The 13956-nt window shown below is 33.2% G+C and overlaps 1 long non-coding RNA gene across 1 annotated transcript; it reads right to left on the reverse strand.

Annotated features, from left to right (window-relative positions):
* Window positions 1-424: 424 nt before the first annotated feature.
* On the reverse strand, window positions 425-9885 carry LOC116668504. Its single transcript, XR_004325606.1, has 3 exons — window positions 9875-9885; window positions 9748-9756; window positions 425-790 (listed from the first exon to the last, which is right to left on the reverse strand). It is a non-coding gene; the product is annotated as an uncharacterized LOC116668504 (long non-coding RNA).
* Window positions 9886-13956: the final 4071 nt, after the last annotated feature.

Below are 13956 nucleotides of genomic sequence, written 5' to 3' on the forward strand. Positions count from 1 at the left end.
GCACGTTTTTCCTCTCATTCTATAGCTTGCCGTTTCATTTTATTAATTGTTTCTTTTGCTGTGCAGAAACTTTATAGCGCAGAAGTTTTTGGAGTTATATACAAGAAATCATTGTCAAGGCCAACGTCAAGAGCTTTCCTCTTATATTTTATTCTAGGAGTTTTCCTATTTTAGGTCATATGCTTAAACTTTTAATCCATTCTACATGATATTTGTATACGGTATAAGATGACAATTGAATTTCATTCTTTTGCTGTGGATATCCAGTTTTCCTAGTACCATTTATTGAAGAGATTATCCTTTCTCCATTGTGTTTTCTTGGCAACCTTGTTACAGATTAGTTGACTATATATGTGTGGATTTATCTCTGGGCTCTCCATTCTGCTCCATTCTTACAGTACCATACTGTTTTGATTACTAGAACTTTATCATATAGTTTGAAACCAGGATGTGTGATGCCTCCAGCTTTATTCTTTCCTGGTATTGCTTTGACTGTAGTTTGCTTTGGGTAGTATGATCTTTTAATAATATTATTTCTTTTAATCTATTAACACAGGGTATTTTTGCAATAAGTTGTGTCCTTCCATTTTTTTCATCAGCACCTTATAGTTTTCAGTGTACAAATCTTTCACATCTTTGGTTAGATTTAATCCTAAGTATTTTATTATTTTTGGTGCTACTGTAAATAAGATTGTTTCCTTAATTTTTTTTTCAGATAGTTTGTTGTTAGTGTATAGAAATGCAACTGATTATTGTATGTTGATATTGTATCCTGTGACTTCACTGATATCTTCATGCCTCTTTTTTCTTATTGATTTGTAAGTTTAATTTCCATATCTAATAGAAGTAATTTGTCATATATAGGTAATTCAAATATTTTTCCCCCTCTGCAGTTTGCTTTTTTCATTATGCTATTGGTGTCTTTGATGAACAAAATTCTTAATATTAGTGAAGTTAATTATGTCATCAGTTTGTTTGTTTGTTTACAATTAGCACTTTTCTGCATATTACCTAAGAAGTAATTTTTGGAACAAAGATATGAAGATATACTATTTTTTTTTCATTTCTTTGTTATTTTACCTTTTCTGTTCAAATCTGTAGACAACCTGAAGTTGGTTTTTGTGTGTGATATGAAGTCAAGATTCATCTTTTTTTTTTTTTTCAGTATGGGTGTTCAATCATCAGAGTCCCACTTATAGTCCATTATAACCATTATTTCTGTATAAACTATATTTTCACATCAGAGTTAAATCAAGTGACCATAAATGTGTGGATCTATTTCTACACTACATATTCTATTACATTGGTCTATTAGTTTATTCTGGTACAGTACCAAACTGTCTTAATTGCTGTAGCTTTAAAATAGGTTCTCTTGTCTAGTAGTGTAATCTTGTGTTTAAAGTTAAAAATGTCTTAATCATGGAGTGAGTAGCCTGAGCAATCTGAGAGTGATGTTTACATGTTCAGTGAAATTTGGGAAAAGAATAAGACACTAGAATGTGTGCTTTTAACCTTCAGTATTGTGTTTTAGAAGAAGAGGACTTGTGTGTGGCTGAGTGTGTTCCCCAAATTATGTGACTTCTCACAGGCTTATTTACTGCAGGGCAAAGACATTTGGAAAAGAATAGTTGTAATATAGTTGCCTAGGTAATATACAACTTTTCTGTTCCATTTTCTTTATTAGAAATAAAATTTCAGTGTTGTTTTGTGTGCCATGTAACCAGTCAAATTCCACATCTTTCCTCAAAGACAGAACTGGGTTTTTTGCTACAGTTCTAGAAAAAAATGTACTCCCTTCTTGCACACTTTTCTTCTTCTTTTTGCTTAAAATATATGTTGAGCAACCATATTTTTACAATAGCTTAACCCACACTTTGAGGAAACAAATACAAGAATAAACATCATAAGCTAAGAGAACTGAAGCAGAAAGATGGAATTATGAATGTCGTTGACTCCATTTAATTAATCAGGCATTCTTGGACACCAACCTCTAGACTTTTTGACATATGAGAAACAGCTAACACTATTTGTTGGTCCAATGTGGTCTGGTGTTTCATTTCATGCAGCCAACTGAAGTCATGCTAGGGACAACCATCTATTTTTCACTGCCAGTCTCCTCCTCCCACCCATAAGAATTATCTCAAAGAATGTGCTCATTGGAGAATACACAGTTATTTTATTAATGCTAAGTTGGTATTTCAATGTATTAGTACTACACTACTATGTGAAGTGGCTCATTATTATTTTGTTACTAGCTAGTAATTAAAATACCCAAGTTTGAAAGCATAATTTTGTACACAAGGAAGGATTTTAGGTTATCTATGAAATATGATTGCTCTAACAGACTTAACATTCCTTTATACTTTTGAGAATAGTAGATAAAGAAGTGGGTTTAGAGTTAGCATGTAATTGATTCATGTACAGCTGGTAATTCGAGCAAACCAATGCATATTTGCTTCTGAAGAAAACAAACAGACAAAAAATAAAGCAAATAAGAAAGCACCAGTATATAACAAAAAGAGCTAAAAATCACCATTCTAAGTGAATTTGTAATTTAAAATAAAATTTAAAAAGTAGATAAAAATCAATATTGAAGTAAAGTACAAAGAAACAGCAGCTCAGTCAGTTTCCAACATTTACAATGACTCTTTATATAGTTAATTCATACCAGGCTATACTAATTTTAATAACTTACTGTTTCATAAAATATAAGTTTGTTTGTTTGTTTATTTGTTTTTAGTTTGGAAAAATGCATAGAATAAACTGCTTATATTTTCCATCATTAATTTTGGAATGTCTCCCACCTCTTACGTAGTGACACTAGTTTTCTTCCATCCTTCCATCTGTTGGAGACTCAATAAAATATGAGCTGTTGTCCAGTATGCGTTGCAGAAATGGCAAATGCAAATACTTAGCCTACTTTTTTCAGTGTTAAATATTGTGCTTTTTTGGCTTTTTAGCTTTTGTGTTTATTTTTCACAAATTTTAAGCCTTTAAATTAAACATTGTGTTTTAAGTTTTAAAATGAATTAAGACATTAATTAATAAAATAACTGAATTTTTAATTTCGGATATTCTTCATCTTTTCTTTTAGATTTGATATTATAGCTAGCCTGGAAATTATTAATTCCATGGAATTAAGACCTTAAAATAATATTGATTCATTTGGCCTTCAATATTTTTAAATTAGTAAGAGAAATTCATAAATATGTGCTTGGGAAAATCCAAATACTGTTCAGAGAAAACGATGTGCAGCTAAGTATATTTAAAAGATTGTTGAGATGGTAATAGGTGCTATGAAGATAATAAGTAAAATCACATGATAGAAAGTAACTAGGAGGAGCTATTTTTGTTTGTGTGCCAAGGGAGTGTCTGAATTGTAATTGAGCTAAGGTTCTGTATTAGTTAGGATAAATGTATGGCTTCTATAACAAAGTCCCAACTGAATGATAATAGTTTAAACAATTTTTTCTCAGCCCTGTAACAGTCCTTGCATTCTCGGTCCATGTTGTTGAGGTCCATTTCCCTCTATCTTTTGGCTCTTCTCCATTGTCCCAAGTCCAGGACATTGTCTTCATTCTCATATCAATAAGCATTTAATACTAGATCTAAAAGATTTACATTTCAGGCAGAGACAAACAGAAAAAGGAGGAAGGAAAACATGCCATTTCCTTGCAAGGGTAACTCTTTCCTAGAAGTAACTCAAATCATGTCCATTTACATGCCATTGGCCAGCACATAGTTCTGTTGCCACATCTGATGCAAATGAAGCAAGAAGGATGTCTTCATTTCAGCCAGACACAATACTAGAGTTTCATTACTAAGGAAAGACTGTTCTTTGGGAGACAAACTTTTACCTAAGCTGAAGAGAATGATGAAACTGTATTAAAATTTGGGGAGATAGTTTTCAGACCATTATTTCTTCAAATAATTCTTAATTATGAACCAAACACTTTGGCTTCTCTTTCTGGAAAGCTCATGAAGTGATGATTAGATCTTCTGATATTAGACTCCCAGGTGCTTGAGCTCTGCTTATTTTTGTTCGATCTTCTTTTTTCTTCTATTGTTAGGATTGGAAAGTTCTGCTAATTTATCTTTAAGTTCACTGAATCTTTTCTTTTTAATTTCCATGTCTGGTATTGAGCCCATGCAGTGAAACTTTCATTGCATCTATTTTATTTTTCAGTTATAACATTCCTGTTTGGCACTCAGTTCTATAATATGGTTTCTGTTTCTCTGCTGAAAATTTCTATTTACTTTGAGAGTTGCAACCCGTGTTGCAACTTTACTTCAAGAGGCATGGTAATAAACTGCTTTACATCTTTGCCTGATTTCCAACATCTGAGTCTTCTTGGGATTGGCATTTAATGTTTTCCCCTAACGTTAGCCAAATTTTCTCAGTTCTTTCAATGTCAGGTGATCTTGGATTATATCCTGGACATTTTGAATATTATGTTGTAAAATATGAGATCTGTTAAAATTCTTTGAAAATTAACTGTGCATTTTCTGTTTTCTTGTTTGCTTTAATAGACAGTTGGCATAGTTAAGATCAAAAGTTTTGATTTGCCTTCTGCAGGCAGTGCTTTCATTGTCAGTTCAGCTTTCCAAATTTATACAGTGCTGTTTGAATTTTCTTGTGCCTGTTCACTCAAGGATTTGCCTAGGACTTAGGTGTTGGTGTAAACAATGATTCCATTCTCAAAGCTCGGATCATGTTTCCTGGTGTCCTATTAGTGCACAGATGGGTGAGCCTGGTTTATTAGTCCAGATACAGTTTTTGGGCCTCCCTTTCTCCAACTGTCACCTCCCCAATTTCCCAGCCACTCTTTGGTTCCCTGTGGCCCCTTTTCCTAGTCTCCTGACTGGAAGCCAGAGTTTCTCTCATGGGTTAGCCTTTTGTGCTAGTGAACACTTTTGTAGTACTACAGTCAGTCTCAGGCACAGCTGATAGGAGTAAAGAAAGACAAAATAATGGAAATCTCCCAACACTCTTTGGATCACTGGGGTCCCTTTCTTGATTCTTCAGGTCAGAGGGATACTTTTTCCCTGAGGTTTAGGTACCCCAGCATGAGAGCAGAGCAGCTTTGTGACAGGAACTTTCTTAGGGCAGGGGTGAAATAGAAAAGAAATAAAAGGGTGAACTCCAGGTGCCTCCTGCCTCTCCAGGAAGCTCTCCAAAATCAGCAGGTGGGTCTGACTCAGGCTCTTTTTAAATTGCTGCTTCTTCCCTGGGCTCCAGAGTATGTGAGATTTGATGTGCATCCTTTAAGAGTGAAGTCTCTGTTTCCCACAGCCCTTTGGCTCTCCCAAATGTAAGCCACACTGGCCTTAAGACAAATGTTCTAGAGCTTCATCTTGCAGGATTCCCAGGCTGGGGAGCCCTACATGGGGCTTATACCCCTCACTTCTTAGGGGGAACCTCTGCAATTATAATTATACTCCCGTTTGTGAGTCACTCACCTGGGAGTAAGGGTTAGAGTGTACCACATCTCCACCCCTCCTACCCATTTCATTGTGGTTCCTTCTTTGTATTGTTAGTTGTAGAAGATCTTTTCTACTAGATTCTAGTCTATCTCATCAAGAGTTGCTCTATAAATAGTTGTAATTTTGGTGTGCCCATGGGAAGAGATGAGTCTTAATATTTTATCATTGATGATTTATCCACCATGCTACTTTTTGGTTTATGTTTTTGGCATACAGTTTGCCAAGTATATTTTCTGGGCTTTAGTGAGAAAAGAAGAATTGAAATATTTAGAGAAGAAAACTATGGGGAAATTAGCATAGATTTCACTTACTTTAGACCCAATATTCACTGAATTTACTTTATGTCTACTTTGCAGGGAAATTGTGTCTAATAGGCATTTACTGGGGTTTCACTAATTTGTGATATCTGTTTGTGATTAATGGCATTGTGGCATGATGCTTACATGTCACATTTCTCATTAATCTCATTTCAACACTGAGTTGATAATGTTATTCAATTTTAACTTCCCAAAGTTTGTTTTGTAGAATTAAATATTACTTCATTAATATAGAAGAAACATTGCAGTGATAAAAGCACATTAAATGGTTTTGTCACTTAATAAAATACTTACACAACTTGACCATTCTTGCGCTTACTTCATACTCATGTAACCTCCTAATATTTCTTTGGAATATCATTATGCTTCATAACATAAAAAGGACATAGCACCACCCAAAATAGACAATAGAAAAGAAGAATAATGCAACATATATCATATATAATATTTTTAATAGTAAATTAAACTCATATTGCAAAAATTTTCTCATGAATTTTACCTTTTTGAGGGATGTTTTCAAAACTAACATTTCTCTGTTCTATCTCCACTGGGTAACATGTGTGAAATATTTTGATACAATGAGGAGGAACATTGTCTAAAACAATTACTCTTTCCTGTTAGTAAACTTTGTATGACTCTTTTACTCATAATCTAAATTTGGACAAAGCAATGGATATAGCAGACATTCAATACTATTCTGGATGGATATAACCCAATCTATATAGCAGTATATTTCCTGGAATTGTTTTCCAGAAAAATCATGCATTTTTCCATGAACAGTAGTTCTCATGTACAATGTTAACCTCAGAACCTGCAGGTCAAGCATTCCTATCCTCTCATGTCATTAATACTAGTCAAAATCAGAGACTGAATTAATATCAGTAAACATCTAATAAAAAATGACAAGTTTAAGGAACCATCTAAATTTATAATATGAATTATGATGATGATTGTTAGCCAATGGAATTTACTTCATAAATTTTACTAAATGCTGACTCCATGTAAGAATGTGCACAGAGACTACAAAGGTGAGAGATAAATAGGAATGTCAAAATTAGAATGACTGTGCTCAAGAAAGTTACAATTTTATAGGGGCATATTTTTAAAAACTTTGGAGAGTAATTTTATCACCAGTGGCTGTATAAGAAAATTAATATTTATTGAGAACTTATGATATGCCTGGTTCTGTTTTCAATGCTTTAAGCTTTTTATGCTAAATTATATGAAGTAGGTTTCCCACAATACAAACAAAAGTACAGACTAAAAAGGGTTTAATAATTTTCTAAAATAGATTTAGTATTCAAATTCCTGTTTGAAGCTGATGAAACACTATGAAGTCTCAAACAATATTTTGAGTATATTTGCCATTAAGTTGCAAACAAAATATCACAAGAATTGAGGAAAAGAAAGGAAATCTACTTGTTCAGTCACAAGCAGTTCGTGAAAGTCATGGTCCTTGATACTGGTAGGATCTCTTCAGAGTGAAAGGGAGGGCAATCACATTTAGAAAGTGGAGACTAAGCTAGAAGCCGGAAGTTGGAACGCTTAAGATTTGTTCAAGAATTATAATTGCTGGGGTATGCGGCGTCCACAGTGGTGTGGTGACGTAGAAGCAGCAGAATAAAATAAGTTTAGGTTGAGGAGTTCACTTGTCATTCATTAGTTAGGTGATACTTCTGTAGTCCATTAAGACGAAGAGTGAAGTCATGGTTTACCACGATAAATCATGACTCTTTAGGTAGGATGTGACATGAAAAAGAAAGAGACTGGAGGGGTCAGACCTGGGTAGAGTATTATTTTAAGAGAGTAGGCAAGAAGATATTAAGAAGCAGACAAAAGTGAGAAAAATTAGCAGATACAGAATATATTAAAACTTGCTACGTATATTTTATAAACGGAAAACAGGGAGATATTAATTAAATAATAAAGTTTTGGTCATTATAATTGAGACAGCAGAGATACACTTGAGGGGAAAAGAGAAAATGGGATAAATGGTTTAGAGAAGATGCAATTCTTAATATTGGTTATATTTGCTTTGAAGGTGAGAATGGAGTACCTATGTACATTTATCTATTAGGACATTGGAAATTTTTTTAGGTTTGGGCTGAAGTTCTAGGAAGGGCCAAGGCACCTCAATGTGGGGGGGGGTGGTATCTGCAGGCAAATTATCACTGAAACTCTCAAAGTGGATGAAAAACCCAAGAATCAAGTGTGTAGGAAGCAAGAAAAAATGTTAAAGCACCATAAATTTAGGATTCTTGAAAACAAACAAACTCAACAAAACATAAAATAAAAAGCCGTGTTTCATATGTATTAATACATATAAGCAAGATTCAAAAAGCAGAAAAATAATTCTCTCTCTTTTTTTATGCTTAAATGCAGTCATATATTATCTCACTTAATCTCACCTACATTCCTCTGAAGTAGGGCTGTTCCTTTACAAAAGAGAAAACTGAAGTTCTGATGGGCCAAGAAGCTTTCCTCCGGTCACACAGGAATGAATGGTTGAACCAAGATTCACACCAAGCAGCCTGTATCTAGATTTTTGTACCTTTAATTTTTACCTTATACTATCTCTTGGTTATGGAAAATAACTTGTTTTAATAAAAATCTTTTCTTTCTCCAAATATGAATAACTGGAGATTTATAGTCCTTCTTGTTTTTAAACCCTTATTTTACTCATGTTATATTGATAAATAAGTGACCAAGGGATTGGGAAGATTTAAAAGTAAAGTAGGAGAGATTTCCAGGTGGGGTGTAATTTCTACGGGGTGATACACCACCACTAAAATAGATAAAGATAAGGTGCTAATAACTCATTTTCCAAGAATGACTCCTTGTACAACTGATATAATTTAAGTTTATTGTGCTCCCAATCAGCACATGTCATGAATTTTTTGGCTTTACTTTATTCATGTCACACACACACAGAAGTGTGGTTCCTCCTAAAAAGTAATTGTTTTTCTGATAGCCAAAGGGACTTTTTATCTTGGACATAATGGACTTTGTCAAGCTTTAAGATAGTTTTCATGAGTAGATTGGGGTATCTATGTTTTGAGATAAATCTTGGGAAACCACAATGCTCTTTCCTATACATAGAGATTCAAATAAAATTTTTATTTTATTATAAATTATTATAAATTGGAGGTTTGGGATCTGTAGATACTAACTACTATATATAAGATAGATGAACAACAGGGTCCTACTATATAACATGGGAACTATATTCAATAAGTTGCAATGACTTATAATGAAAAAAGGGTATGAAAAGAAATATATATATATGTATGTATAAATGAATCACTATGCTGTACACCAGAAATTAACACAGCATTGGAAATCAACTATATTTCAATTAAAAAAAGAAATAGAGATTTAGTAAGAGGATACCAGGAGTTTCCTAAGAAGGTAAAGGACTACAGAGGAAAAGAGCCAAGAGACCTCAGAACCACAATCCCAGAAGTACTTGGAGATTTCTCCAAGAAAATGCTGTGTATTCTACATCACAAACCCCCTGTTGCATTGTGCTTACAGAAGATTCAGTGAATCTTTAATAGCTCCTTATGTTCTAATGATAGTGAAATCTACTTTTGGTCAAGCCTAAAGAAAGGAACTATGGGGTTCTCATATAGGAGTCACACACCTCAAGAAGCAGGCTTACGCTTTTACTAACAAAAGGCATAAAAGCATGGAGGTTAAGAATGGGCTTTTGGAGCCAGATAGCTTAGTTTGAATCTTGACTTGACCACTCACCCTAGCTATGTGAATAAATAATTTTTAAATAAATTTTGTGTACCCCATAGGTTTTTTTGTGAGGATTAAATTAAATTATCTATATGAGGTACTTAGATAGTACCTAGTATATGGGAAGGATTCAGTGATTTTTCATTACTCCTGATAATAAAATTTGAATAAATATTTAAAGACTATTTGCTTAAAGCAGCACTCATTTGTTCTTCTGCATGTGGCAAGTCATTGGATTAATTCTTTATACCTGATGAGCTCTGTTTGAATTATTCTTACTCAGTAATTTTTATTTAATATTCCAATATTGTCAGCATAAAATGTATTACAGTTTTAACTTCCTCTGTTATGTATCTTTTCTAATTTTAATGCTATCTTTTTCTCTTTACAATTTTTCCTTATTCATGCTTGGAAAAGTTTATTTCATTGATCTTCTTCAAAGAACCAGCTTTTGGTTGTATTCATTAAATGTATTTCCTTATTGTTTTCTGTTCCATTATTATTTGTTTCTACCTCTACTTTAAAAATTGCTTTTGCTTCTTGTTATTCTTCAGAGTTTTGGAAGTTTGGGTAAATTCCTTTATTTTCAATTCATCATCATTTGAAATGAATACATTTATATCTTACCCTACTAGAAGCAATACTTTGCCTACATTATACAAGTTTTTTTTTTAAGTGAAAAACACATAGTTGCTAATTGATGTATGCCATATAAAATATGCTTTTAAAATTATTTTATTGAGGTTTTCTTTTGGACTTGAAGGTCAGTTTTTATAACAGCTTTATGTGTTTTAAATAAATGTATTTTCTCTTGACACCTTCAAAATGTTCAGTAGATATACCAGTTCAACACAATTTTATTATTGATGTCAATATTTCTACTTAGTTTTCCTTATTTAGTAAGTAAATTGCAGAGGGAAATATGTTATATCTTCCACTGCCCGTGTTCTGTATTTTTCTTTTGGCCCTTTCTCACTTTCTTTTGTCTTTTATATTTTAAAGTATATATTGATGAACTATAAATTTTAGCAAAGTTAAAAAGTATAGTGCACTTTTGCCCTAAATCCTATTTTGCCTGATAATACTAGTGCAAAATTCCTTTCTACTAGTAAACATTTTTTGATATGTATATTTTTTCAAATCAATTACATTAAAATTTTAAGATGTGTGTAATTTTGCTTTTTTTTAGTTTCTCACATATAGATTTTAATTTTTCCATATTATAGATTTTCTTTTAACAATGTTGGAAAATCTGTATCTTTAATAAAGGTGTTAAAGCAATCTTACTTGTCAGGGTTACTCATAAATTTGGTGTTTATGAACATACAACCACTTCTTTATATTTTCTTCTAGGGTTTTATATTTTCACCACCTCCTTTCTCCCCTTTATGTATTTATTTTTTCTAGTGCCTTAGATAGCACATATCTTATTTCTAGTTTTCTTGTCATTATATTTAAACATTTAACACACAAGTATTTTTGATCAATCCATAAATAATGAGTCTCTGCATCTTTCTTCTGAATAAGACAATAACTTTTCCATTAGCTTTCTCCCCAGACCTTCCACCCATATCCTGCCTCTAACACCACTCATCTTATGATCATCTGGAGAATTAATGACAGAATTATAATAATGTTTAAACAGAGTATGGTATGGCACACTATATACCTGAGTACTTTTTTTATCTGAAACATCTTTATTTTGTTGTTTTTATGGTTTTCACATATAAATGATGGTTTACGTAATTAATGAAACTTAAATTTAAAATTATGCTTTCTTACAAATTTGTTAAATGCTTTTTTAGAATATTGAAAAAGAGTTTTTTCCACTCTACAAGCTTTTAAGATGTCCTCTTTATCCATGCAATGCTGAAATATCATGGTTTGTCTAATGGTGTGCCTTTTCTATTAATCCTGTACAGTATTTTGTGCATTCAGTCTGAAGACTTATGTTTACAGCTCTTGACTAATTTCTTCTATTATTTTCTTGATTATTTATTCTTTTATTCCTCTTGAGAACTTTTAGTTTTTAAATGTATTTAAAACATATTTTAGAGAAATTTTAAGTTCATAGCAAAATTGAGCAGAAGATACAGAAATTTCCATATGGCCCTTATATCAACATCCCCTACCAGACTACCAGTACCTCTGTTACAATGGACCTGCATTGACACATCACAACCACCCTAAGTCTACAGTTTACCTTAGGGTTCTCTCTTGGTGTTGTACATTATGTGGATTTGCACAAACATATAATAACATGTGTCCATAATTATAGTGCTATGCAGAGGATTTTCACTACCTTAAAATATCCTCTGTGCTCCACCTATTCATCCTTCCCCTCACTCACCCCAACCCCTGCCAACCACTGATCTTTTTTCTATCGTCATCATTTTGCCTTTTCCAGAACATCATATACTGGGAATCATACAGTATGTAGACTTTTCAGACTGGCTTCTTTCACTTAGTAACATGCATTGAAGATTATTCTATCTTTCTTTTTAATGGCTTGATAGCTCATTTCTTTTTAGCACTGAATCATATTCCACTGTATGGATGTATCATACCTTATTTGTCCATTCATCCACTGAAAGACACCTTGGTTGCTTCCAAGTTTTGGCAGTGATGAAAAAAGCTGTCATAAACATCTGTATGTAAGTTTTTCTGTGGGCATAAGTTTTCAGCTCCTTTAAGTAAATGCCAAAATTGTGATTACTGGATTATATGATAAATGTTTTTTTGGAACTTTTATGAAGTAAATGTTAGAGTAAATGGTCTATTCAGAAGAAATTGACACATTGTAACTGACTATATTTCAATTAAAAAAAAAGGATAATTCTGAGATGATCTAGAATTCTCATGTACCATCAAGCATGGCTGCTAAGAGACACACTCTGGGGGCCGATTATTTAGGATCAAATGCCAGTTAGTTCTCTTACTTCTCAGGTGTCTGACCTGAGGGTTATCACTTAGTCTTTCAAGCAGAAAACTCCTCATCAGTTCAAATAAAATAAAGTGGAACTACTGATATTTGTTATCAATTATTATAAAGATTAAATCAGGTAATGCACATGAACTACATAGCATAGTGCCTGTCACTGGGAATTGGCGATTACCTAAGCCATAGTTTCACCTTTTATCCACAACTACTAGATCCACTGCTGTAGTCTGAGCATAAATATCACTATTACTAATGCTTAAGGATAATCAGGGAAAGAAGGGGCATCTAGGCCACCTAGCTTTTCCAAATACATCTCTGATTTGTCACCCCCAAACACCAGTGACATGTCTTATTGACTCAAGACCTGGTTCTCCTCCAATGTTTCTGCTTTGTCATATTTCACCCTGCATGTGCCTAGGCTCAAATGTTCTCCAGTTTTGTTCCTCATTATACACATATTCATATGTTTTCTAACTTTCAGAATTCTTTTTTTCAATTGAAGTATAGTCGATTTATAATGTGTTAGTCTCTGGTGCACAGCACAGTGATTCACTTATACACACACTCATATAATCTTTTTCATATTCTTTTTCATTATAAGTTACTACAAGATATTGAATATAGCTCCCTGTGCTAAACAGTAGGACCTTGTTATTTATCTATTTTATATATAGTAAGTAGTTAGTATTTGCAAATCCCAAATTTGCAGTTATCTGCAAAATCTCAGAATTCCTCACTGTTTATGGACTACTGAAAATGTACTAATTTATCAGAGTCAGTATGGATTTACTCTTCTTTAAAATATGTTTCCTATTATTTAATGGGATTTGAGGTGGAAGGCTTTGACCCCCTTAAACCAATAAATTGTTGGGAATGTCTTGAACTAAGTTTTTCAGTTTATGTTTGATGCTCTGCCCATCCTCCATGCCTAGGTTTCTATCATCTGTTCTAATCAATTGCTCTAGTAGACATATACCCTCAAATATGGGGACTTTTATCATGGTCCCCAGCCAGTCACAGGCACCAGGGCAACAGCAATCCCAGGAGGGTCATTTTGCCCAAATATCATCACTGACCTTTCACTTTTTGATTTCAAGGAATCAAATACTTTTCCAAACCACTCTCCTGTCTTTCAGCCCTTGCTGTTTATCTTCATAGGCAGTAATAAAACTGCTTGAAATGCATTAACATTAGTTACAGCTTGAATAATAAGCATTCGGCTGTTTCTTACAATGCTACATTATAATTATAAAGCATGATACTTTCTCTCATAAGCTAATCTTGAGAAAAAATACAAACAACCCTTCTGTGTTGTAAAAATATAAGCATTTTTTGGTGCTATACAGTATAATCTTGTTTATCTATTCTACATATGCCTGTCAGTATCTACAAATTTTGAACTCCCAGTCTATCCCTTCCCACACTCCTCCCCCTTGGCAACCACAAGTTTGTATTCTATGTCTATGAGTC

This window comes from Camelus ferus, chromosome 14, assembly GCF_009834535.1.
Source record: "Camelus ferus isolate YT-003-E chromosome 14, BCGSAC_Cfer_1.0, whole genome shotgun sequence".
Taxonomy (NCBI): Eukaryota; Metazoa; Chordata; class Mammalia; order Artiodactyla; family Camelidae; genus Camelus; species Camelus ferus.